This window comes from Drosophila montana, unplaced genomic scaffold (genome assembly GCF_035044405.1).
Source record: "Drosophila montana isolate Dmon_TW-CO22-7 unplaced genomic scaffold, ASM3504440v1 contig_3216_1, whole genome shotgun sequence".
In the NCBI taxonomy this organism is placed as follows: domain Eukaryota; kingdom Metazoa; phylum Arthropoda; class Insecta; order Diptera; family Drosophilidae; genus Drosophila; species Drosophila montana.
The window spans coordinates 174,280-198,183 of record NW_026998096.1 but is presented as its reverse complement, the minus strand read 5'-3'; the positions used below and the strand labels follow the sequence as shown (position 1 = coordinate 198,183).

General features: G+C 38.2%; 1 long non-coding RNA gene across 1 annotated transcript; it reads left to right on the top strand.

The window, feature by feature from the left end:
- The first annotated feature begins 95 nt into the window (after positions 1-95).
- Positions 96-23,904, top strand: LOC135433002 (uncharacterized). Its single transcript, XR_010437004.1, has 3 exons — positions 96-319; positions 383-518; positions 23,846-23,904. It is a non-coding gene; the product is annotated as an uncharacterized LOC135433002 (long non-coding RNA).

Sequence of the window (23,904 nt, the reverse complement as noted above, 5' to 3'; positions counted from 1 at the left end):
TGTGTTTTCCGGCCTCTTCCGGTCCAAGCTTTTTGTTTCAAATTGCAACATGCACAATTATAAAAATTATGCTTGTTTTTATATGTTTTTCAGAAATTAGATGGATTGTCTATCGGGTATGCGTTAGCAATCCGAACGAGGGCAATATTCATTATAAGACATATTCAGCCCAAACTCGCCTCGATCAGATGCTGCTCATCTGTGTTGGGATACCCGTACGTATCAACCAGCCCATCCACCAAAACAGATAGTTATCTAAAGCTCTAGCTAGATCGTGTACGACAGCCACGCACATTGGTGTCACGCCACACAGGTGCGAGTAAGTTTTGCCTAGCTCGTAATACCCTTGACCCTCTCGAATAATCCCTTGTACACTTTACAGAAATTGTGACCATGTTTTTGCTCAGATTCAGCAGATGGTGCAGCACAAAAATACATACAAACGACAATCGACTTAATAGTTTACATTTTTGCCCAGCCTCTTTCGTTGAAGGCTCCACTAAGAGCAAGCATCATCGGTAAGTACTCCAAGATCCCAATTTACGTTTATAAATAGTTTTCTATGGGAAACTAGACCAGCAAGTACGAAAATATCATTGAAAGCAAAACATTGCAAATTCAGTGTTTTATTTCATACATTTGAAATATATAATAGCTCCCGTCAAATCAAATTCGATATTTTTTGAATTGACTCGCCATCGATAGTTAGCTGCTCTCGTTCGCTCATCTCGAAGCGTTGACGATAGTTAACAATCGGAAAATCATCGTCAATTAGTATCGTTGCTGCACGAATCTCGACAAACGTGCCGGCACCGCGCTATCAGCAACCTTCAACTGTTTATATTTAATAAAGTACGAAGTAAAGTTAAGTTCCGCCGCCGAAATTGGAGTCCTGATAAGGAGCTTAATGAAACAGACATCAACGACGACTCATTGCTTACAAATTTGTCATGCTTGCAAATGCTGAAAGATATTCAAGTAATTTTCACAAGTTGGCATCTTTAAGTTTCCATAGCTTTGTATTCTCGCAAGTTGGCAGCGCCTATCTTAACGGCGCTTTTGTGTATGTATGTACATTTAAAACACAATTCATTTAAAATTTGGTAAGCAAGCTTGAATTTGACATGCCGTGCCGCATAGTTTTCATTGAATATTTTTTTTATGGAAACCTTTACCATTTTCCGCAGATTAAAAGTCATATTTGACTAAACCCCATGTTAGTATTGTCCGAAACAAGCTTTTTAATTTGTATATAAACTCACACAATTTCCCTAAAACTAGTGGGACGATTTTCTTGATTTAAAGAGTCAAGTGATTAATACTTGAAGGTTTCATATGTATCGTTTTAAAGCTATTTATTCGGCCTTTAATCTGCAGGAGATATAAAGTTTTGTATAATTTGTGGAATTAGGAGTAGGCGTAGCATATGGACATTGCACAAAGCAAATATTTCCCTTTACTCCGTTTGGGAACGGGATTTTTAAAGGGAAAAACGGTCCAAGTCAAAAGTACTTAATTTAAACATAGTTATTACAGGGTATAAGGTAAAATCAAAAGCTTGCAACAGCTACCCATTCAGGTGGAATCACAAGTTACCATCTTCCATTCCTCTTGCGGCATATAAGAGACGGCTGCACACACGAGGCAAGAACGTTAACTTCATTAGGCTTCGACAAGAGTAACCTGTTAGCAGGCTGCCAGTCAGTCTTGTGTTTCCGCTCGGTTACCGGAAGCTGCGTCAAATATCTTAACTGCCAAAACAAGCATCTCCGCGTATAATTCAATTGCCTTTCGGCTTACAGAATCATCTAACCACATCATATGTGACATACGTATGTTCTGTCTGATGTTTTTTTTTTTTTACAATTTCTTTATTGCATTTTCAATTTCAATTTTCGGGCTCAGCTGCGCGTCAGCCTGTCTGTTAGGATTCATAAGGAACATTGATGCGGCATGAAAGCCCAAAAGCCAACCACATTAACAATTTAATGAGCGCTCATGAAGCTGCTTGCCACTTGGCTAGTCAATGACTATGCAATTTTTGTTTGCCCTTCATTCACGTGAATTGGTATAATCATCTAAGTCAGCCAGTTTATTGACTTTTCAATCGCCAATTTGTTTTTATGTACAAAAGCAATGTTAAAGTTAAACTTATTTTCTCAGCCGAGTACACATTTTTAAAAGTTAGGGTATAAACTGTGCTGTGTGTTGACACTTCGATTAGCCAAAAAAAAAAGTAGATGAAAATGTTCATGGATAGATACCCAACAGAAATCACAAATGAAATGTTTCAACTGCTCCCCTACTGACAGCATCCAATTTAACTTGATTAACGCAATCATGTGCATAATTTGGCCTGGCTGGAGACGAGCTCTGATTTAATATTGCCGTGGCCAAATGTTTTCTTAAAGCTGTAACCTTATCGGTTTAACATTAGGCCAACACCATGCCACGCCCACTTTGCCTTTTGTTGCGGCCCACAAAGCCAACAAACAAAACCCAATTTACATAGAATAGCTAGCGATTATCGCATCAGCTCGCCTTATGTCTGCCGCAAAGTGCGCCAGCAGCATTTTAAACATGCGCCAACGTTGTGCCTCGTGTTGTTGCATCTTCAGCTGTGCTGCATGCACTTCCGGCTAGCGATGGGTTTTCCTCCCATTAAACGATACTCAAATGACCCATTTTCAGTTTTTTTTAATAAAATTAATATTTTCCTCTAACGACATCGGCGATTACAAAATAATAAAAAAAATTATACATTTTGTTTAGTGCATAGTTCTAAAGTAAATCCCAAGTACTCGTGACACGAAAGAAAGCAGGATAAACTTTCAGCCATAGCTTCGTGAAACTTTTCTTTGAGAAGCAATGGCTAACTTATATATGCAATGAAAAGGACAAACAAGTATAATCAAGTCGGGAGTGCTCGACTAGGAGATACTTTAAATCTATCGCTGAGCTGATGTTGTAATAATCTAGCTGCCTTAGAAAGAAGGACAAGATAACAGGCCAAGTTATCGATTTAATTTTGATTATCGATAATTTATCGATAATTTATCGATAATTGGAAGGAAAAACTTCATATTTTCGCGTCCTGGGAGCACACAAGTTTTTAAGTCTGTAGCTTTATAGTCTCTTCACGCATATACTTGCTAAGGGTCAGAGAAGTTGTTTTCTGCCCGTTAAGTACATTGGCATAAGGCCATTATCCCCTTTTCAACCGTCTTCGATGAGTTCAGGGTATAGAAAAAAAGATGAAATTTGTATGCACTACCCTTGCATAATATTGACGAAGTCGATGCTCAAAGTTTACCCTCGTGCCTGCCTGCTACTTCGCTGCTTACAATGTGCACTTGAACCTTCAATCTGCCGCCCTGATCCCTGGCGTTAAGTTCGCTGTTATTATACCCGCGGCTGGTCGGTTTACACCAGCCCATAAACGTCTTGTAATATGATAATGTTAAACAAGTTTATATTTTGGGCTTAAGTAAAATTTAATGCAAACGAGCTAAAATAGTTATTATAGATTGAATATCTCGGACATATTCGTGTTATTCAGAGTTAAGGTTGTCTAATAGTGCCGCATTGCTGTGATAATCCAGCTGAAATGTATTTTAGCGAAATCATCTAAAGCTTATCGCTCACAAATTCTCTTTAAGCTGGCATAAGCCCAAACACATGTCGCCTTCCATTTAAGCGCCAGGTAAGAGCCAAGAAATGCGTCGCATGCATTTCAAATGCAATTCAATTTCCTTTTGCCTGGCATCGTCCTTGGTCCTGTAGCTAACCAACAGCCACGTTTTCACGTCGCTTGGGTACTTTCGTTATTGATTGTTACCCTTAATTCTCCCAACAGTTTTAGAGCATCCGCAGCGCAGCCAAGTTGGCGTTGGCGTTGCAATTTGACATCTGTCTAATTTAAAATTGTCACGAGCAGGCGCTGTTCGAAAATCTACCTTTTAGTAGGGCTCTTTCCGAGTAACAGACCTATCTTGTAAGGTTTGTAATTTAAATATAATTGCGATTCAAGGACGTGACGCCTTTCACACAATTAACAGCTTGTTAAGAGTAGCTCACTTCGAATGACATTGATTAAACCAAATTGGATTATATGCAAAAAAAAAACACGAGATTCGTGGTAAATTGCAGCGAGTCTGAATTTGCGATTCTTGATTCTGTATTTGGCTGTTGACCATTCGTTTAAATGTTTGTTTGTAAAGCCCGGCTTTGCATGGGCCATAATTTCAAACATCACTTTTCCACCCACCTCTCGCTCGTTGAAATTGAAATTTATCCTTGGTCCGTACAACCTTTGATCCCCTTTATCCATCTAGGGAAGAGGAGGATTTTAGGCAATGTGTTTTTAGTAAATTTGTACACATATCCTGGAAAATGCGTTTTAAAGTGTTTCTGATGATAAACATAAAAGTTTCATACAACTGATTTCCACTAATTTTCCACCGTCGCGGGTGAAAATTTCCAAAACCCGGTCCTTCCGAAAGCTGACAATTGCGTGTTGATTACCAATCATTCATATATTTTATAATTAAGGTCTATATATATAGCTTCGAGCAACTGTTTAAGCAGCCTTGAATTGCCTCGATATTTCCCATTGTTTTGTTCCACATGTTTCCGCGTAAATTTGCCAGTTGCATTGTGTAAGACGAAAATGCCTTGCCTTGATATTGATAGTTCTTGTTGTTTGCGCTGGCAAGTGAAAGGTAATTGAAGTTTCTCTACAACTTTTGCCATCAAACAAACCGACAGCTGCTCGCTTTATCTGTCATCAGCGACACCGCCTACGGATCTGTTTGGGACTTTGATGTATATGCCATGAGTTTTTCTTAATGACCCGACCCAATTGGTATCCCACACACCGGTTGCTCTAAATGTGAGTGTGTGTCAGATTTGAGAAAAGTTTTCGTGAAACTTTCTATCTATCTGCAACACCGCCAGTTGCTCGCAGTTGGGCGGTTTGTTTACACTCGTTCAGTTGGCCGCAAATTATTTGCATGTGGAAAGCCCAACTGCCATTCTGGAAAATTTCGTCGATTAATCTTTTGAAAGTCTGTCGGATTTGTCTTTGCTGTGCGGGCGGTATTTCTGTTTGCTTTCAGTTTGAAAATATCAATTTTGCACTTACAAGATTTTATAGTTGCCCGTTTTTTGTTTGACCCTCAGTTTGTTTAGCTTGTTGGTTTGGCCGAGGGCCAACTGTGGGCGTGGCAAAGAACCTGTGTTGCAAACACGAGCCTTGTGTTAGAGTTGCGTAACACATGAGAGAATGGCAGAAATCACGGCTAAGAAAACTGAACATTTATTGATAACGAAAAATTACATAATATTATACTTATAATACTCAGAGTACTTTTTTGAGTACTCAAATCAGGGCAGCAAAACCAAAAGTGCTTTCCTTCACGATCTGAACCAACTTCCTGCCTTTAGGTTCGGTTCGTGATTAAATTTAGCTATCTAATTTATTAAATATGTTTAAATTTGGGAATATTAATTGGAAATTTATTAAGAAAATTATCTAAGTATATGCTGTGCTATCGATCTATATTTATATCGTTAGTAAATATTGTATAAGGATTTTATGTTGTTATTCCCTGAGCATCACTGTGACGGGACAGTCGCTTTCCAAGAATTTCAATCAGCTTTGACCACGTCGATGTTTACATTGCCCTCACAAATATGAGCTGCAGTCGCTCTTGCTTATCAGGTGATTAGTGCTATCAGCGCTGGCGGCCATGTTGGCAAGTTCAATAAAGACAGGATCAAAACGAGTATGTGCCTGCCTCTCGGTCTGTCTGTGTGCGTGTGTGTGGCTTTTGTTTACGCCTTTGGCATTGTAATCATAAATAAAAGTAAAAAAAATAAAAGAACCTGGCCAAGAGCAGTCGTGGGCTTGCCGTTGCCAGGACCAGGCAAGTGTGTAAATGCAATTTCCGTTTGCTGCAGCCGGAATTTCGTGCACGCCATGGGAACTCCCAGACTGACTGCTTGACTGACAGCAAAACCTACAACAACAACAACAACAACAACAACAGCTGGCAGCAGAGGCAGCAGTGGCAGCTATCGGGCCAACATGGTGCGACGCCATGCTGATGCACTTTCTCCGGAACCAGCGCATCCGGCAAGCCACGCACATGAAAAACAATGCATTATTCTTCAAAACAATTCCATTCCATTGGGTCGCCTTGCAACTGTAATTAGTTCATAAATTTAAGTTTTTAATTATAATCTTGTGAATTAACTGCAAGTCTGTGAGAATATTATAAATATTATTGCTATTATTTTCATTTATCCTAAAAATAACACAGCGACTGCACATTAGCGCAGGGTATTTTGTCAGTCGCGTAGTTTCAGCTAAATTGGCTTTTTAATATCTATTTTTTTTTCGCTGATTTTCCACGTATTCATTTTCCATAATATTGAACTCATTGAACTCATTTCGAATCAGAGTGCAGCATTATTGAAAGCATCCATTGTTTTTGTTGCCTTCGCGTTTTCTCTGAATAATATGGGTTATTGCTTTTTGTACTCGACCACAAAGTGAAAAGAGTATATTGGTTTTGTGCAATGCCTGCCTTGCTGTCCCTTTGACTGTACGGAATTTATATTCGAATACATATTCGTGTGTACCCCCATATAAGATTTTACGATGTGTGCTATAATCTATAGCTATATCTTAATCTATATATGTAAAAACAAATTTAATATCAAAATTGCCAATGCTTTACATTAAAACAATCCAAAACTTTTTTGCTTATAATCACTCGCCCACTCGAACTAACGCGATTCCCATTTTACGACTATATCTCCCTATTAAATAATTGTTCGATTTATTATTATATCTTGCCATATCTCTTTTTATTCCATATTCTTTTCAAAGCTTTAAATTATTTAATTGTAATTTATAGTAATATTTTCTTGATGTAGCTGTTTAAAGCTGTTTTTGAACTGTGAACGAGTATTATGCAGTCGGTTGTACCCGACTGCAACATTCTTACTTGTTATATTGCTGCTTCTTGTTGTGGCTTTCAATTTCAGAGGCTGCTGCTGCTGCTTCTGCTTCTGTTGCTGCTGTTGGGTTAACCCAACGTATTTTATGCGAATATTGTGCGCAACGTTTTTTATAGTTGAAAATAAATGACCAAAAATCTTTTGATTTGTTAGTCGAGCGTAATAAGTTTAAGTACGAGCATATTTCATATTTTCAAATAACAATGGTTATTCATTTTCCTTTTTTTTCGAGTAGAAGGAACATCAAAGAACAGCTCGGTTGTGTTTTGGGTGTATCTAGGGTAAAGAACGAAAACTTTCGGTTGAATGCCTGTTATTTGGTGGTGATAATACGCAGCTTGATTTTAAAATATAAGCTGATTTTAACATGGGCGTATTTCATTTTCATAACTTGTTGGAAAAGCCTAAAAACGAAGATGAAAAGTCGTAAAAACAAGCTTAAGATTCGTCCCAAGTGCAGCCAGCCATCAGCTGAGCTCCTAAACCACGTTGATGCCTGAAATGTTTCTGGGTTTTTCTTGTGTTGCGCTCCAATTTGTATGCCGAATATTTTTATGCAACAAATTGTGGCAAGCTCAAACGAAAAGGCGACTTTAAAATGACCTTTCATTACGAGAAATAATTAGAGATTATATCACAAAAAGCATTTATTTGTATTAATTGTTCGAGTATCGTCATAAAAATCTGTTTCTTTTCATTTCTGACAAGTGTTTTGTAGCTGCCACAACAGCAATAATAACGCAATATACGCAATTTCCAAACACACAATGTGCGCCAGCCACTTGGTTAAAAGTAATTTGTGCGGCAATTAGTGTACGAGCAGGAAGGATATACTTGTGGAAGTCCTATGCCGCACAAACCCCAGCCAAATGTGTAGCCATGCTCAGGATTTTCACAATTTTGAGTGTGCCACAGAACAAGGAGCAACGCATACCAGCGACAGCCACGTGACTTTAGTCCCTGTCACGACTCAAAGCTCATGTCTTTAGAAAACTCTTCTCAAGTTCGCAATCGTGCGGGTAATATATATGGTTATTCAAATGATTGTCGTGTGATTGGATATATAACCTCTTTTAGCTTTTAGATCTTTACACAAAAAGCTTAAAAGTTTTATTACTTTTTAGGGCTCCACGCCAAAAAGAAAGGTCGCGGTTCGAACTAACTTTAGGCTCAATTCGTGAAACTCGAGTTTCTCATTCTGGAACTCAGTTTTTAGTTCAAACCTTGATATGTTATGTAGGTTGTTAGAAACAATTAAATTTATTAATTATAGTTGTCCGTTGTACCGAAATATTGCTAACCCTGAATATTTCCCAATACAAGTTGGGGGCTATAAGAGAGCTCTAACAAAAATATGTTTGTTTGTGCTCAACAATTTTTTCAATGTAAACCAAACCATTTTTCAATAAAATATGTGAACTGATTTGGCCTTAGGTTGGGTTTAGAGAGAAAGGTTTATTGGAATTCCGTGTAATTTAACTTTGCGCCTTTTCGATATACACGACACGCTAAACACACACACATCTCTAAAGAGCATTGGCAAAAATACATACTTATACACACACACACGTGCACACACACACACTCAAACATACTTGCACCTTTTATATTATGCCTGATGGCACTTGAGACGTCGACGTCTCAGCTGACGACAAAGCGACAAGTTGAAAGCAAACAGCAGTGGGACAAAACAATGCATACAGCAACAGCAACAGCAGCAACAACAACAACAACAAAAGAAGCAACAACAGAGGGAACAACATGAAGAGCAAGAACGAACATTCAATGAAATGTTAAAGCAAAGCACTTACAATAAAAAAAGTGTCGACCGAGTCATAGAAGTCGTTACATGGACGCACTTAAATGGTCGTCCAGCACTTGGCTCTTGGGCATCCAACAGCTCGCGCGTTGCCTTGGCTGCGGAGCCGAGCTCTGCCAAATGCTTCCTGTTCCCCGATGGTATTTTAGCTGCTGCGTCTTTTTGGCTCTTCATGACGTCGGAATGCCTTTATTGTTGGCTTCCTGCAGCTTGTTGTCCACTTGGCAGCTGCTTCCGCACTCGTTGTCGTTGTCGTTCTCGTTGCTGTTGCCCCAATTGCAATCATATTACAAGCCACATTTAATTTAATTTGTTGCGGAAATCAAGAAGATACTCCTGTTCTGTCCCCACACACACACACACACACAGGCACACACGCACACACACCGCAGTTGCTGTGCTGCAGCTGATTTGGTCATTCTTTTGCATTTCAGGAACTGCTTCAATATATACGCACTTTGCGGTCAACTGTTGGCTTTCAGCTTGTACTTTAATGGGCCGGAAAAAAATATATATAGCCAACACAATGGTTTGCACACCAAAAAATCACGCCGTCCTCTGGCTTTGTTCTTTACCAATTGCCAAAAAAAAAAAAACCTAGTCACAACTCACTCGTTTAATTCCCCAAATCGTCTTATGAGTATTTTCGCACAGCGCATGCGTCAATTTCGACTCCAATCGTTGCCAGGCAGCAGCAGCAGCAGCTTCCGCATATGTTGTGCAACATTCCATGTTTTTCATAGAATATCTCAAACCTGTTGATTAAACAACACGTTTTTTTTTGTATTTAAATCAGCAACTGACGTTTTGTATTGATGCTAAATAAAACAATAATAATGAATCCATGATTTGGCATGAACCTATTCAAGGGAACAATTCAATTTGTTATAAATTAAATTTGTTGCGTCAACAATTCAATTATCTACAGCAACAACTGTTTTGAACCTTCTTTTGCAAAGACTGGCTCGAATTTTTTCAGGTTTTTGGGTTCCTTAGTCAGCCAATCCGATTTAAGATTGGGTTCAGGCAAGAACTAATGCGCTTCCATTGATTATATAAAAATTGTTGATTGAAATTCATTTAATATTAATAAATTTTATAAATACATTAACAAATTTTGAAAAATATTTGTATAAAATATGTTTCAACTTCTTAATGCTGTTTGCATATGGTGTTCCGTTTTTAACCTCCTTTCAAAGAACACGCTTGTCAAAAGAACTTGATGGCGAGTCTTTTGATCTGCAGAGTGTTAACGATTGACTCACTGCGTTTGATGTGCAAACATTCGTCAAACGGCCAGCTTGTCTGTTTGCGTGCAACCAGCTGGTTGTGCCTTTGCCACGTGCTAAGAACTGAAATGAGCCTTTTTGATCCGCTGCCAATTACGTGCGCCACAGACAGCTTACAAAATGCTCGCCAAGGGCCATAAAAGGCGACTTTCTAGACGCCATTTTATGCTTTGTGGCAAAGCGCCGCATTATTCCAAGAAAAGTGAAATGAAATGTTTGAAATCCTTTGATAAGTAGTGGTCAGCCCGAGGGATTTCAGAGTCAACTTGTTGTCTCTGGCCACTTGGCCAGAACTCGTTGTTCATTGCCCTTCTATTTGCTTTGATGGACACGTCTCGAAACGTTGCCAGAACTTTCAACAGGCTGCACAAAAAGGAACGACCTCGATACTTTGAAAAAAAAAAAAACTAGATAATTGACTGCAACTTTGCTGCGACCCAGACGCATTGTGAATTATTCCACTGGCAATTTGATTGGATATTGACTGTGCAACGTGCAAAGCGCAGCTGTCCAATGGCTGCAAATAGATTTAAATAAATCGGGCAGCTGTATCCTGTCCATATCTAAAAACACTTTCAGCTCGAATATTGCATGTTGACCTTCTGTCAATTTGAACTGAACAAATTTGGCACACAAAATGCATTTGCATCGAAGTGAACCTCATCGGAATGAATGCCAATCATCAATTGCAAATAATTAATTTTCTTTGTTGTTTATGCCATGATTTCAAAATCGAAAGCATATTGCATTTAAAATGCGCCAGTTAATTGTATTGATTATTTAACTTTGTTAGCTGTGTAGTCTGTTTGCTTTTTTCATTTATTTTCTAATTTTAACTGTAATCATATGCATCAATTAAATATTAACTGAGCACGCACAAAAGGCGAAATGATTGCCTGAATTATTCGATTTTCCGCATAAAAAGTTATTGTTTTTATCGAAAGCAAGCGATATTATAAATTTAGACTTTGCACTGATAGTAAATAACATAACCTATATTATCATTATTATATTCAAATTATTAAGCTGAGCTCTTGCAGCTTAACAGAAAATAGATTAAGAAATAATCAAATTATCAATAGCAGTCATGTTGTATTAAATTTTAAAATTTAAAGACTGGCATAAAAATGCTTGTCCTCCTTTTCCCTTTTCCTTTTTTTTTGTTTCTTGTTGGTTTTGGTTATTGTTTCAACTGCCGCTGGCAGTTTTCATGGGGCTATTCGACCGACCCTTCCGCGCTTTTGCTGCCCATTTTATTGCTTCACTTTGCACGCGTTTTTTGCGCTACATTCTTGATGTTGCAAAAAAAAGCAACAATAAAAAAATGTATATATTGTAAAAAATTTTTTGCAATAATTTTATATGGACGGGCTCAGGCACGCGCTTCGCTTGATATGCCTCAGGCAAATGCCGCCACTCAGTTGCCTGCCATGCCTCTGTTTTTCACGTCCACGATTTCCATTTTAATGCCAATGTACAATAATTTACACCATTTTATGAATGTAATGAAGCGGAATGTAAACAAGCAGAGGTAAACGAAAAAGAACTGCAAAAAGTGCAACCAAAATGAGAAAAACTGGCTTAAAGTGTATAAAATATTCATTAAATTTCTCCATATTTATGTGTTTGTTTGCTTTTTTTGTTGTTTCTCTGCGCAATTGAGCTTCTGTGTGTTAAACCAGCACGTTTTAACAATTATCGCAATTAAAAATGACTCTCAACTTGCCTCGCAACCCTACCCGCATCCAGGTATTGCAGAGCTGAAGCATTTACAAAAGTTAATTTCCCAACGTACCAAACATTATTAATTCTTGATTATTTAATCATCATCAGTCTCGTCAGCACGAGAATGTGCAAAGTGACAAGCAAAAGGTCTCGGTTGAATAAATGGACTTTACTTGACTGCGCTTATTTAATATGCATTAACAATGTGCCACAGCTGGTATACCCTTGCAAAGGGTATAAAAGGTGTTGCAGAAAATGCGAACAATTAAGAAAGTGCTTAAAATTTTTCATGAATGTTCTCAAATCGCTTAAAGCTGAGGAATATTATAATTTAACTCAATTGAATTATTCTTGTTATTAATACTTTATTTGGTTAATTTAATGCTTCTCCGAACTGAAGAAATAACAGAGTATGCGAGTTGTTGCATTTTCCAGCAACAAAGTTGACAGCTCTGCTTCACCCTGTTTCACGCTGCAGCTGAGTTTCCCTATTGCACCTCTCAGCCCCTGCAGCTGTCAAAGTCAGAGCCGACCGTGTCTAGTGTCGGAACTCGGACGTGGGCCTGCCCACACGATAGCGCAGTGTAATTGCAAAGGCGTTGCAAAAAAAAAAAAAAGAACAAAAATGTTGCTGCTGCCTTTTAAAGTTGATTTTGATTTTTTTCGTGTCCTTTTTTTTTGTTGGCCTACCTTACTTTCCACTTTTACTTGAACCTTTGCTGTTTGCTGTTGCTGTTGATCGTCATGTGCATGCTGCAATACAGCCAAACCACAATCCACATGCCAGCGCACACACACACACGCACGCACACACTTCCAGATAATGGCACTGTCAGCAGCGCATCGAACAACATCAATCATACGCCGCGTTGTGCGCAGTATATCGCCTCAAGGCAGACAATAACTTGGAGCGTGCCTCTGCTGTGTTTGCCCATGTTGCTGGCACTGCTCTGACTTGACAACTGGCACCTTTGACACTCTTTTGGAATAGGATTGGCAGTGAGGCTTTCGGGCGTGTCCGCTGTCCGCTGTCCGCTGTCCGTTTGGCTGGCTGTCACTCGCCGCTTCTGTTGGCCGCACAATGTGATTAATGAAGCTGAAATTGACCTTGATTTCAGTTGTTGCCGCACACCCATATCTACGCACGGTTATTACATTTAAATATAGTTTGAATAAGCATATTAATTAATTAATTAATTATGATTATGCCACGCCCGTCCGTGGCCGGACAAATAACTGAAACTTACTTGCTACTTTACGAGTTTGCCATTTGTTTTGACCAATTTGTTAGGGTATCAAGAAGGGTATACTCGCTATTATATGTACAGTTGCATACATATATAGAGAATAGGTTCATTTAATTAACGTTAATATAAATATATAACTATATATATATACAAAATATTACGAAAATGCATGTGTACAACTCTTGCAATAAAGTGCACCACATAAAAAAAGTATATATATATATATAATTATATATATTAACTAATATGGTGCTAGAAAATAGTTAATAAATTAACTTCTTGCAACTTTATAACAAAAACACACAAAAGAAAAGAAATGTATAAACTATAAGCTTTAGGGTATCGGTTCATCGAGCATCAACATTCTTGTGAATTCCTTTTTTGTTATTTACTAAGCCGTAGTTACATTTTGTTTGGGTCGAATGCCTCGCAATCAAATTCATCAAGTTAATAAGTCGTAATAAGTCGTATTTGTGACGAGGGTAGTTCGGTTAGCGAGTAAGCTGATATCCATCAGCTGAGCAGGTCGGTTCATAAAAGTACACTTCGTAGACATTTCTAATTATAGCTGTGTGCAATTTCTAATTGCTTACGGCAAACAAACGGCAACAAGGACAAAGCCAACAAAATAAATAGCCACATTGTCACAATTTGGACATGTATTGCTATTGCTGCACGGGCTCAGTCAAGGAAAGGCGCCTGCGAACGACCTGCTGTACTTGAACAACTGCGACGTGGGCCGCTGTTTGTGCCAGGCAAACAAATTATGCTCAAAATTATCAACAAGAAATGAGTTGAGTTTTAGCAAAACGAATTGTGCACACACTCTCGATGAGATATAATAATGTGATATGCTAATTACGCTTCGAATTGACTCCGTTCCTTTGATATACGCTTGCAATTCTCGACAAGTCAAAGGACGGCAAGTCGCTCGCAATCTCAGAGTCTTATTAACTTATCGTTTTTAAGGACCAACTGCATAATGAAACTTATATACTCTATATTGCCTTTGGCTATTTGTACAACTATGAAATTGCGTAACTCACGCACAAGTCGAGAACTTTGAGTATTTTGCTAGGGCTTACTTTTTTATTTTTGTATAGCATACTTTTTGGGGCGTCCTGTCTGCTCCCTTAGGAATTTCGCAGCATTGTCTGAAATATGCTTCATTTTCTGGCACTGTTTGCTTTGCCCTTTGTGATTGTGAGTGCGCGCAGCAAAAACGAGTGCAGAATATTGTTGTTGCTGTTGTTGTTCAGGCTCAGGGATCAGACTGCGTGTAGTTGTAATTAGAAAATCTAGTTGGGTCCATTAATAATGTGTCACTTTTGATAGCAATCGGCCACGCGCATCGCTTGATTTATGTGCGATGGCTGGAAGTGAGGATTGCCGTAAGGCGCATTTAATGTCCTGACATTTGATTACTCAATATTGAGGGGAAATGGCAGCGGCTTTTGCCACTTCCTGTCTGACGACCCTTGGCTGGGCGACCCTTTCACTTCGTATCTGGACTACTAATTGAGTAATTTATGCGTGTTTGTCGTTGCCATTTCCGTTATCCAAGATCCCCAAAATTCCAGCTCCCCGCAAGCCCGCTTGTGCGCCTGCCTTGCCTGCCTTGGCTGGCTCCGGTTTTGGTTCTTGGGCCCAAAAGCCATTTGAGCCTCGCGGCACATTATCTAAGCAGACGTCGTTGACAATCTCAGCAGTCAGCTCATTTTTTCTTCTTCTTTTTTTTTGGCGGTCTTATGTGAGTGAGCCTGTCGTGGCTGTCGGCCTGGGTCGCTGGCTGGCGCAGCAAATTCATGAGACGTGACAAGCAGCGGCAAGCATTCTGTGCGGCTAAGGCCCTGCTCTCAGTCTATTGCTACCTACCTTGATTGAAAAGCCAAAAGGCGCACGCGGCATTTTCCGGCTGCCGCCAGCGTGCTAAATTAATTTGACATTTCTGGCATTGTTGCGGCGAGAGCATCCAGTGCCGCCGTTATCCTAGTCCTGATTTATGCAAAAGAGTTGACACTCCAGCGAGCTAAAATACAACGCCAATTGTGGCCTGTTTTCGCTTATTAGCTGTGCCTTGGCATGGAATTCGACACAATTCGTGGCATAGCAAATATTGTTATTTTATGTTGACTGGCTTGGTATTGACTAGAATCCTATTTAGCTGTTGCTGTGTACAGCATTTAAAGTTTATAGCTCTTTTTAGAACCATGAATTTGTTTTGAATGGCTTCAGCCAACCGAGACAAAGTATGTATTTTAACTATCCGCCCTTCACTCACAAAACGATTTGGATTTTATTTTGCCAAACCTTTTATTTTATTTCGATTCTTTCGTGTGCCATGCTATGCAAATTTTTATGCGTTGTCATTTGTATCATTAGCTCGTCCTTTTTTCAGTCCTTTTTTTTTGTGTTGTTGTTGTTGTGCGCTAAACAAAGCGCCGACAATGTCGGGCTGAGCACGGGATTCGGACTTTGCCTGGATTTACTGATGCGTGGCGTGGCTTTATGCTTTGTTATGCATTCAAGTGATTTTTTAGTTGTTGTTTGGGGATCAGACAACTGAAACAGAATACAGAAACAAGTAAAATTAAATAAAAAAAATATACTTTAAACTTTTTTATTTTTGTTTTAAGTGCAACCGGGGGAAATGCGTGGGGCTCGAAAAGTCTATCAGCTTGGTCAGTTTTATGGCTATGCTGATTTTTTAAGGTTTCCGAAAAATGGCAATAAAGCTGTTCCCGAAACTCAAGCTTTTGGGCATTCGTTTTACTCTTAGCACAAAGTGCAAACTTTGCCGAAAAATTCAGTTGGCATTCTGCAATTTCCTGTGCCGTGCATCTCCAAGAAAACACAATGCACTTTCCACCTTATTCTACTTATATATTTACCGTGTATGTACGTAATTTCCTGTCCTATATACTTTTTTTTCCATAATGTCCTGTTAAGTTTGTATTGTCATCGTCAGAGTTCTCGTTACCTCATTTTTAGCCACATCAGCAATCCAATTTTTTTTATTTTCACTGTTGTTTTTTTTAAACTTTTTTAGTTGCAACAACAATGTTTACAATTGTGTACACATTGCTGCTGTAGAATGTTGTTTATTTTAAGAATTTCCAGCTGCCATGAAATAGTAACTTTTTGCTAAGCGGAAAATATATTATAATTCTTTTAACATTCTCGCGAATTTTATAGCCAGCTTCGCTCGTTACATTTTCTGGTTTTGTTATTGTTTTATACCCATTGAATGAATGAGTAAAAAAAGGTTTTCTGTACGTGACAGGCAGAAGCGGCAACTCAACCCACAAATATATAATCTATATTTACAGAGGAGTTGCTTAAGTCATGTCTGACTGTCTGTCTGCCAGTAATTAAAAACATCTCGATCTCAGAAGCCTTAAGATCTAGAGACATCAAATTGTAAAAAAGATATTTTTAGGTACAGTTTAGTGCTTTGGTAAGTACACACTTTTGTATACAATATTTAAGCCCTGAATTTTAAATAGAGATCGGACACTAAAGTTAGTTAAGTGCATGGTTCTAGGTATCTCATAGTCGGGCACTCCCGATTAGTGCACTTTTACATGTTCAGTTCCATTTTTTGCTTTGTTCATGGCATGCTAATGACACTTCTTATGTAAGCAACTAGTTAGAACAGAGTACAGAAAACGCAGGGATACGTACTCAATACTGGCGGGCTACACAAAATTATGTCCATTTCCTGTTATTTCTGTACAGTGTGGGTGTGCGTGTGTGTTGTGCGGCTGTGCTTGGTAATTAGAATGACAGGATGTGTGGAACAGCTATTGCGGTCAGTTCAATAGAAAACGTTATTGGCTTGTGGTTTTTCATTTGCGTCTGGCACAATTTTTAAGAAAATTACCTTTATAGACGTCCTTTGACGTCAGCCTAAAAGCTTGTATGTGTGTGTACGTGCTGGCTTAAAGTCGCTTTGTTCTGTTGCAATTAGGAAAACCCAGCGGGACGGCGGAAAGAGGAGAGCCCGTTGCCCAGCACTGGCCACTGAAAAGCAATTTTCAATATGCATCGAAACGCAATCAATCATTCAATATGCATAAACACAACCCCCCGCCGTTGCATAGCACACAACAAAGTGTTGTCAGTGGAGCAAAAAATTGCAAACACAGACAGTTCCTTCCGCTTTGGCCGTTTGCGGGGGGTGTGGTCCATCGCTTCATAGGTTCGACAGTTGTCAGGCCGTTGACAGGTAAGCCGACGAGCAAATAATGAAGCGTAAGGCAACACGTGTGCACTCCTTGACGTATCCATGAGCCAGGACCTGCTGTGCCTTTACCATAGCTGTGTATAGCTTGCATTTTGTACAGGCTTCAGAACTCTTGCCAGCATTTTCAGAAGCACGTTTTGCACTTTACGTTTGCCTGTTGTGCACTTTCGTTCACTTGCATTTTTCTCCCTCTTTATACTTTTATATGCTATCCCCCTTTTTATGTTATTTTCATTTTCTCTCACTCGCTTTATGGGTTACTGTCTAGCTCGCGCTCTTATTCTGAAGTCATTACGTCAATTCATGAAAATCGCATAGAAAGGCGACATGGTCAAGCATGCATCTATGTTTTTAATAGTAATTTATATACTTTGTAGTCTTGCCCTCGGACTGACTTCCACATATATAAAAAGGTTTTTCTTTTACCGTTATTTGCAAACAATTTAATCCGAAAATGGTTAAATTTCAATTATTTGGCTTGCGATAATAATATTCCAACTTATTCTTAACATGTTCAAGAACTTCTAAAATGTTTACAGAATTTTAAAGGCCTTGCTCATGGCAAATATTTGTTGGCAATTTAAAATCTTATTAAGCTGCTTGGATAACTTGCTTCCTTCTCCGTATTTCGCAGTCAATTTGATAGCTTATGAACGTGCCTAACACATGCCCCATTTCAATTTTAAACCATAAATCTACAACACATGCCGAGCTCAGGGCGCAAAAAGCAAAAGCAAACAAAAAACGGCAAACAAATCCAAAAACTACTTTTTGGAACACGCTTCGACACGCTTCGGGCACAGAAGACCCTCCAGATATTTACATAACAATTCTCCCCCTCAGGCTAGGAGCAAAGTGCGATGAGACAACGTTGCGTTTGCCCAAAAATCTGACTAATTTTCTATGGACTGGAATGTCTAATGAACTTCTCAAATTGTCACCGGCAGTTATTTTGGAATAAGAAACTTGGCTAACTAGACGAATTTGCAAGGGTCTTTCGAACTAGCGACATTCCGAATGTTCAAAAATAATTCATTGAAAATTGAATTTGGGTCTAAAATATAGAATGTTAAATTACAATAATAGTGTAATAAATGTAATAAGTCAAGTGGGAATTAAGAAATATAATTTAATCAATGCTCCATTTATTATATAATAATTTAATCAATAGTCCATTTATTATATAACAAATTGAGCAAGTCTGCTGGGAAATACCCTGCACTATAGCATTTCCAATCTCCGAGATATGTCAAGGAAAAGAGTCGAGGGACAATAGCAATTTATAGTTGTCGATAACACGAACAGAGTTATCGATAATTTCAAATAACCATAAAAATACATACTTAATCGGGTATGAGGAGCTTGTTTGCACAACCATTCTTCCCTTTTGTCCAGTTGCATTCGATACAGGGTATAAAAATAATTATAATACACATATGAAGTCAAATTAAATTATGCCAAGCTGATGATAGAAACAGATTCAAAGTTGACGCTGTCCAAAATACCCAGGGAAAAGCAGATTCAATTGATTGGACCAGTCGCAGGAAGACATCCCACATTGAGGCCTCTCGACCAGCTCGACCAAGTTCCATGTTCCATGTGTTGCCATCGATATTAAATTAAAGCGATAACAAATTGTAATTACAGGGCTTGGCGTGGAACAGCATGGAAGTTAATGGAGTTTCGACCAGCGAAGCACTGCGGCACATAAATAAACAAATTGACATAAATTAGTAAAGATTGAAAAGATTGCGTTCAGTATCGTCGATGAGCATCACGGGACTCCAGTTGCCAGTTGCCTGTGGCCTGTGGCCTTTGTTGTCTTTGTTATAAATGTGGCTTTCATGGCTGGGCACGTGTAAATCGTGTGTAAAGCTGGCAGTCTGCATTAAATACACATGTACCATTGGCCATTCAGCTGTCTCCGTGTGTGGCATAAATTAAAAGCTAAATGAGGTCAAGAAATAAATTTCAATTTGATTGCCCCAGAGACATGTGCTGCCGCCAGAGCAGCAACAAGTTGCCTGCACTTAAAAGACTCAAGCAGCTATAAGATTCGAGAAGAAATAAGTTTTCTTCTATATACCCTGAATGATGAGTATATCGTTTTTGTGCAAATGTATGTAACAGCTAGAAGGAAGTATTCTACTTTTGTTTTAGCACAATAGAAAAGTTGTCAATGCAGTCTGCTCTCAGTAAAGAAGCTAATTCTCGTCCTTTTGATCATTTTGCAAGAGTCTTAGCCGCTTAGCCTTAATAATGTTCCATGCTTAAGTGAAGCGTTTGCCGCTGTTTGCAGTCGTTGGTCGCATTTGTAATGCGCTTTTCGGATTAACAGCAATTAGACAAATGCTGAATTAATTGTGCCACGATGATGTCATTTCATATGCACATCATATGTATACGTAATTGGAATTTGCGCAATAACATTCTGATGCCTTATACGATATTGAAAATTGCGCTCGTGCTTTCATGTTCGCCTGGCAATTAAGTTCAAGCTGCCATTCTGTGTTGGCATTTGACATTTGACAACAATCCCCACACACACATACACCCACACACATCTATATATATATATATATATACTCACACACATAAGGCACAGTTGCTAAGCCGCAGCAACCGGCTTGGCAATATTAGCGGTGATATGACAAACAGCGAAGTCGAAACCGTCGCAATGCAAACACAAAGTGGCCCGTTTGTGCAACCCAACATTAACATCGAGAGCAACCACTCAGAACTCAGCTAGCAGACAGTTGCGACTTGCGGACACCCTGTTAGAACAAGCACAACCTAACATGACAATACGCCAAATGCAAACCTAACCTAGCCTAGTGTTATGAGAAGTTAAATAATTGTTTAAAAAATCTAATCATCAATGCTGCAAACCACAGCCAAACTAACTCCCTGCTCTTCGGTGCGGGTTGTAAAGCTGTCTTTCAACCTTGAACTCAGCTTTTTGTTATATATTTTCAAAATTTTAATAAAATAAATTATTTTTTTGATTAAGAATGCCCGCTTTACTGCAAATATTTTAAGCCGTAAATATTTTCCAATACAATTTGCGGGCTAAATTTGTTCTCTACCCACAAATGGCATCTACCCTGGTTAGATAAATGCTATGATATTATTGCTTAGATTCGGAGACTCAAACCAAATCATTTTTGAAATAACAAAATATGCTTAGTTTTAGGTATTTTTGTGGCAATTAGTTTGATTTAAGGTTCGATTCTTAGTAAAGAAGAATAAAAAATTGGTGTTCCGAGCTCAAAACTGGCTTACAGCCTTGGTCATCATATTAATCAGCACATTTATTTGGGAATAATTAACACTTCGATTTTGCTTCTAGTTTATATTTATATCATATGTAGAAAGGCTAAGTACTATGTAAAATACAACTTATATTCATAGCACACATATTGCTCGCCAAGCTGTTGGCTACAGGGCATACAATAACAGCAAGAACACGCCATATAATCCTTGCTGAGATGTCGCCGCCAATGAGCATTATGCGCTTTTGTGGGTTTTTAAGTTTAATTAGTGAACGCTCCTTGACTGTTTGGGGGTCACGTAAGCGGGCTTTGTGCCGATAAAATTGCGTTGTCGATTCGGTTTTGAGGTTGGCATACGACCCAATATGATGGTATTATATGTGTGCAGTTTGAGGTGAGGTTGGGAGTTGGGTGTATTTAGGTGCTGTAATTGCTTAAAGATGGCTGTCACTTCAAAAGTTGCCATCACAATTTGGTAGTAGGGTGAAGTAGTGAGGGTTTTTAAAAGGAGGTTTGCTGCATGGTTGGGCTTACATATATACATATATTTATATGTGCATGAGCTACTCATGAGTTTTGTTGAAGAATGTGTGCTTTTGAAGTTTGAATTGAAATTTATTTAAGTAGAACAACTTTGAGCTCGTCCAAATTAGGTCGTTATGGTTATTAGTAAATGTTTCTAATTAATACATATGTTGAATGTTTTATTCAGAGCGATCTAATTGACAGGTAAAACTTTAATGTTCAATGTCTTTTACGAATTTAGTTGCTTTATTTCAATGGAAATTTGTGATAAAACTTTCCTCTTTGTGATTTACCATAAATTGCTCTCACACAATTATTGTCAATGCTCGATGCAGCTACATCTGGATTCACCGGAAACCCATTAAATATCCATCCACACTAACACTTTAAACATACCAATCACTAGCTGGCAACTGGCAACTTTTGAGTTTTATGGCCAAGACCAGGAAAATTCCAAACGTGTTTGTTGCGAAGTGGGAGAGCTTTACGCCATCTGCCAGAATCCATCAAGAATGCACATCCTGTGTTCACGGCAATCGAAATGCAGGCAGACTTCTACCTCAATGGCGCACATATATATAAATAAATGTATATATATATATCGTATCGTATCGTATTTCGGCGTCTTCTTTATTCACAATAGCGTGTGTGCACATACATTTTTAAACTTTGTACGTTGTTGGCTTGTATGCGTTCGTACGGCCAAATATAACTCATACGTCATGTTGGTTACGTCGAAAAATTGTTAATCGCACACAGATATTATCTAGTGCATCTGTATACGGGCGTGGCACATAAAATCATTCATGTGCACATGAAATGATTTCAGCTGCATATTTCTCGGCACTTTTTGTGGCACGAACAAATGTTATAAGTGTGTCACAACTTCACAAGATGTTTTTGATTTAAATAACAGTCTTTTTTATATAAAATTAAGAGTTTTAAAAGTTGACAATGTATAAAGCGTAACTTACAGCTTTTTGTTTATACAACAACAATAGTTGAAAAAAAAGAAAAATTTGAATTAAATTTTTAAAATATACTTAATTGTTTAATTGCACATCAAAGAACTTCATAAAACATTTTTTTACTCTTCATTGTGGTTAATATTTTATATGTTTGCTGCACGTTATGTCAGGGAAAAATACAAGACTATGTCACATTTAAATTAAAATGTTGCAACAAAAGTTTTTAATGAAAAATTAGTTACATTTTAACTTTTATGTATGTGCTTCCGTATGTCTCTCCTCCGTCAAATTGTTTCCGGCTTTTTTTTTATTTGCAAATTATGCTCTACTTTAATTCTCTAACTTTTACTTGTTGTCCATTAATAATGTGCTGCAGAAACGTTAATAAAATTGTGAGAGTAATTAATAAAATGGCCAAAGGCTGAGGCATGGCTGTATGGCTTGAACGGTTGATTTATTTACATTTAAGCTAGCCTTAAATTGAACAGAGCAAACAGCGGGCAACTTCAAACGGACGCAACAGGAAGCGAACTTTAGTATTGGGCAATTGTTCGGTTTCTGAGTTGGGTCGATGAAAACTTTGGCATTGACAATGCTTTTCCAACGCCGAAAGGTTTTTCGGGACCGCTTAACCAAAAAAAAAAAAAAATTGTTTCTCTTTGGCTGCACGGCTTAATTAGCACAAAAAGGCTGCAGACAGTGTCAGCAAAAAAAGAAAACTCAAACAAATTGGTTTTAAATTTCAACATGAAATAGGTTCATCCTACCCAAAATCCCCGCTCTCAAGCCGTTCGACTTTGCCCGAGTCTGTGAAGCAAAAGTAATTATGCGCATAAAAGTAGGCAATGCTTTTTATTTGCCCATAGCAGCCACTTGTATACCCTGTATGACACAAAATGTATGAAAAGGGTGTGATTTTTAATTTTTAATTCGATTTATTACTGAGATATCTGAAGAAACACAAGACAGATATTTATGATCATGGTGGTTATATAGGGTATCTACTAATTATACAAAGTCAACTTTGGCACACTCACTTATTGCTTCTTGCCAGTTTTGCATTGAAAAGTCAATTTTACAAAATTGAAATATGAATTATTGAAGCGTTAAATGGCACAGCAGTGGGAGGGTGGTGAGGGGATGGCACAAAATGCAATGGTTGACAGTCATTGCTATTTTCATGGTGACAGGTTAAAAGACTGGCGAAATATTTATAAATTTTTACAGGCAAATGCACTTATGAAATTTGTAGTTTCAATGTGGTATAATGTTTGCCGACTGTCTATGGTTGGCCACAAGTTAAATAATCCAAATCTGTTTAAATGCGAATGAATGTGGCGAGAACTTCATCGAGCTATGCATAACGTATAAGTGCTAGTCAAAATATACGTATCTACATTTAATGTACCAAAAATTGCAGTTAAATCTTTTAATAATAGTTAAATGCTTATAAGTAGTGCACGTTTGGAAAATTCCACCTGCAAAAGTGTGAAATTGTTTAAAAATGGCTGTTTGTGTGTGTTTAACCGTTCTCTGCGATTCTCATGAATTCTGGTAGGACTGGCAGATCTTCATGCTTTGATTATAAGCATCTAATAAACCTAATCTATGCTCTTTCCCTCAATCTTATTTACTCTATTGTAGTCTTTTACTTTCTTTCTCTTGTTCCCTCATATTTTATTCCGCTTTTTTTCCCACTTTTACTCAACTCGTTCTCCTTTTTTTCAGTGATGTGTTTATATCAATGTCAGTCTTCCTTTTACTAATATATGGCAATCAAATAATCG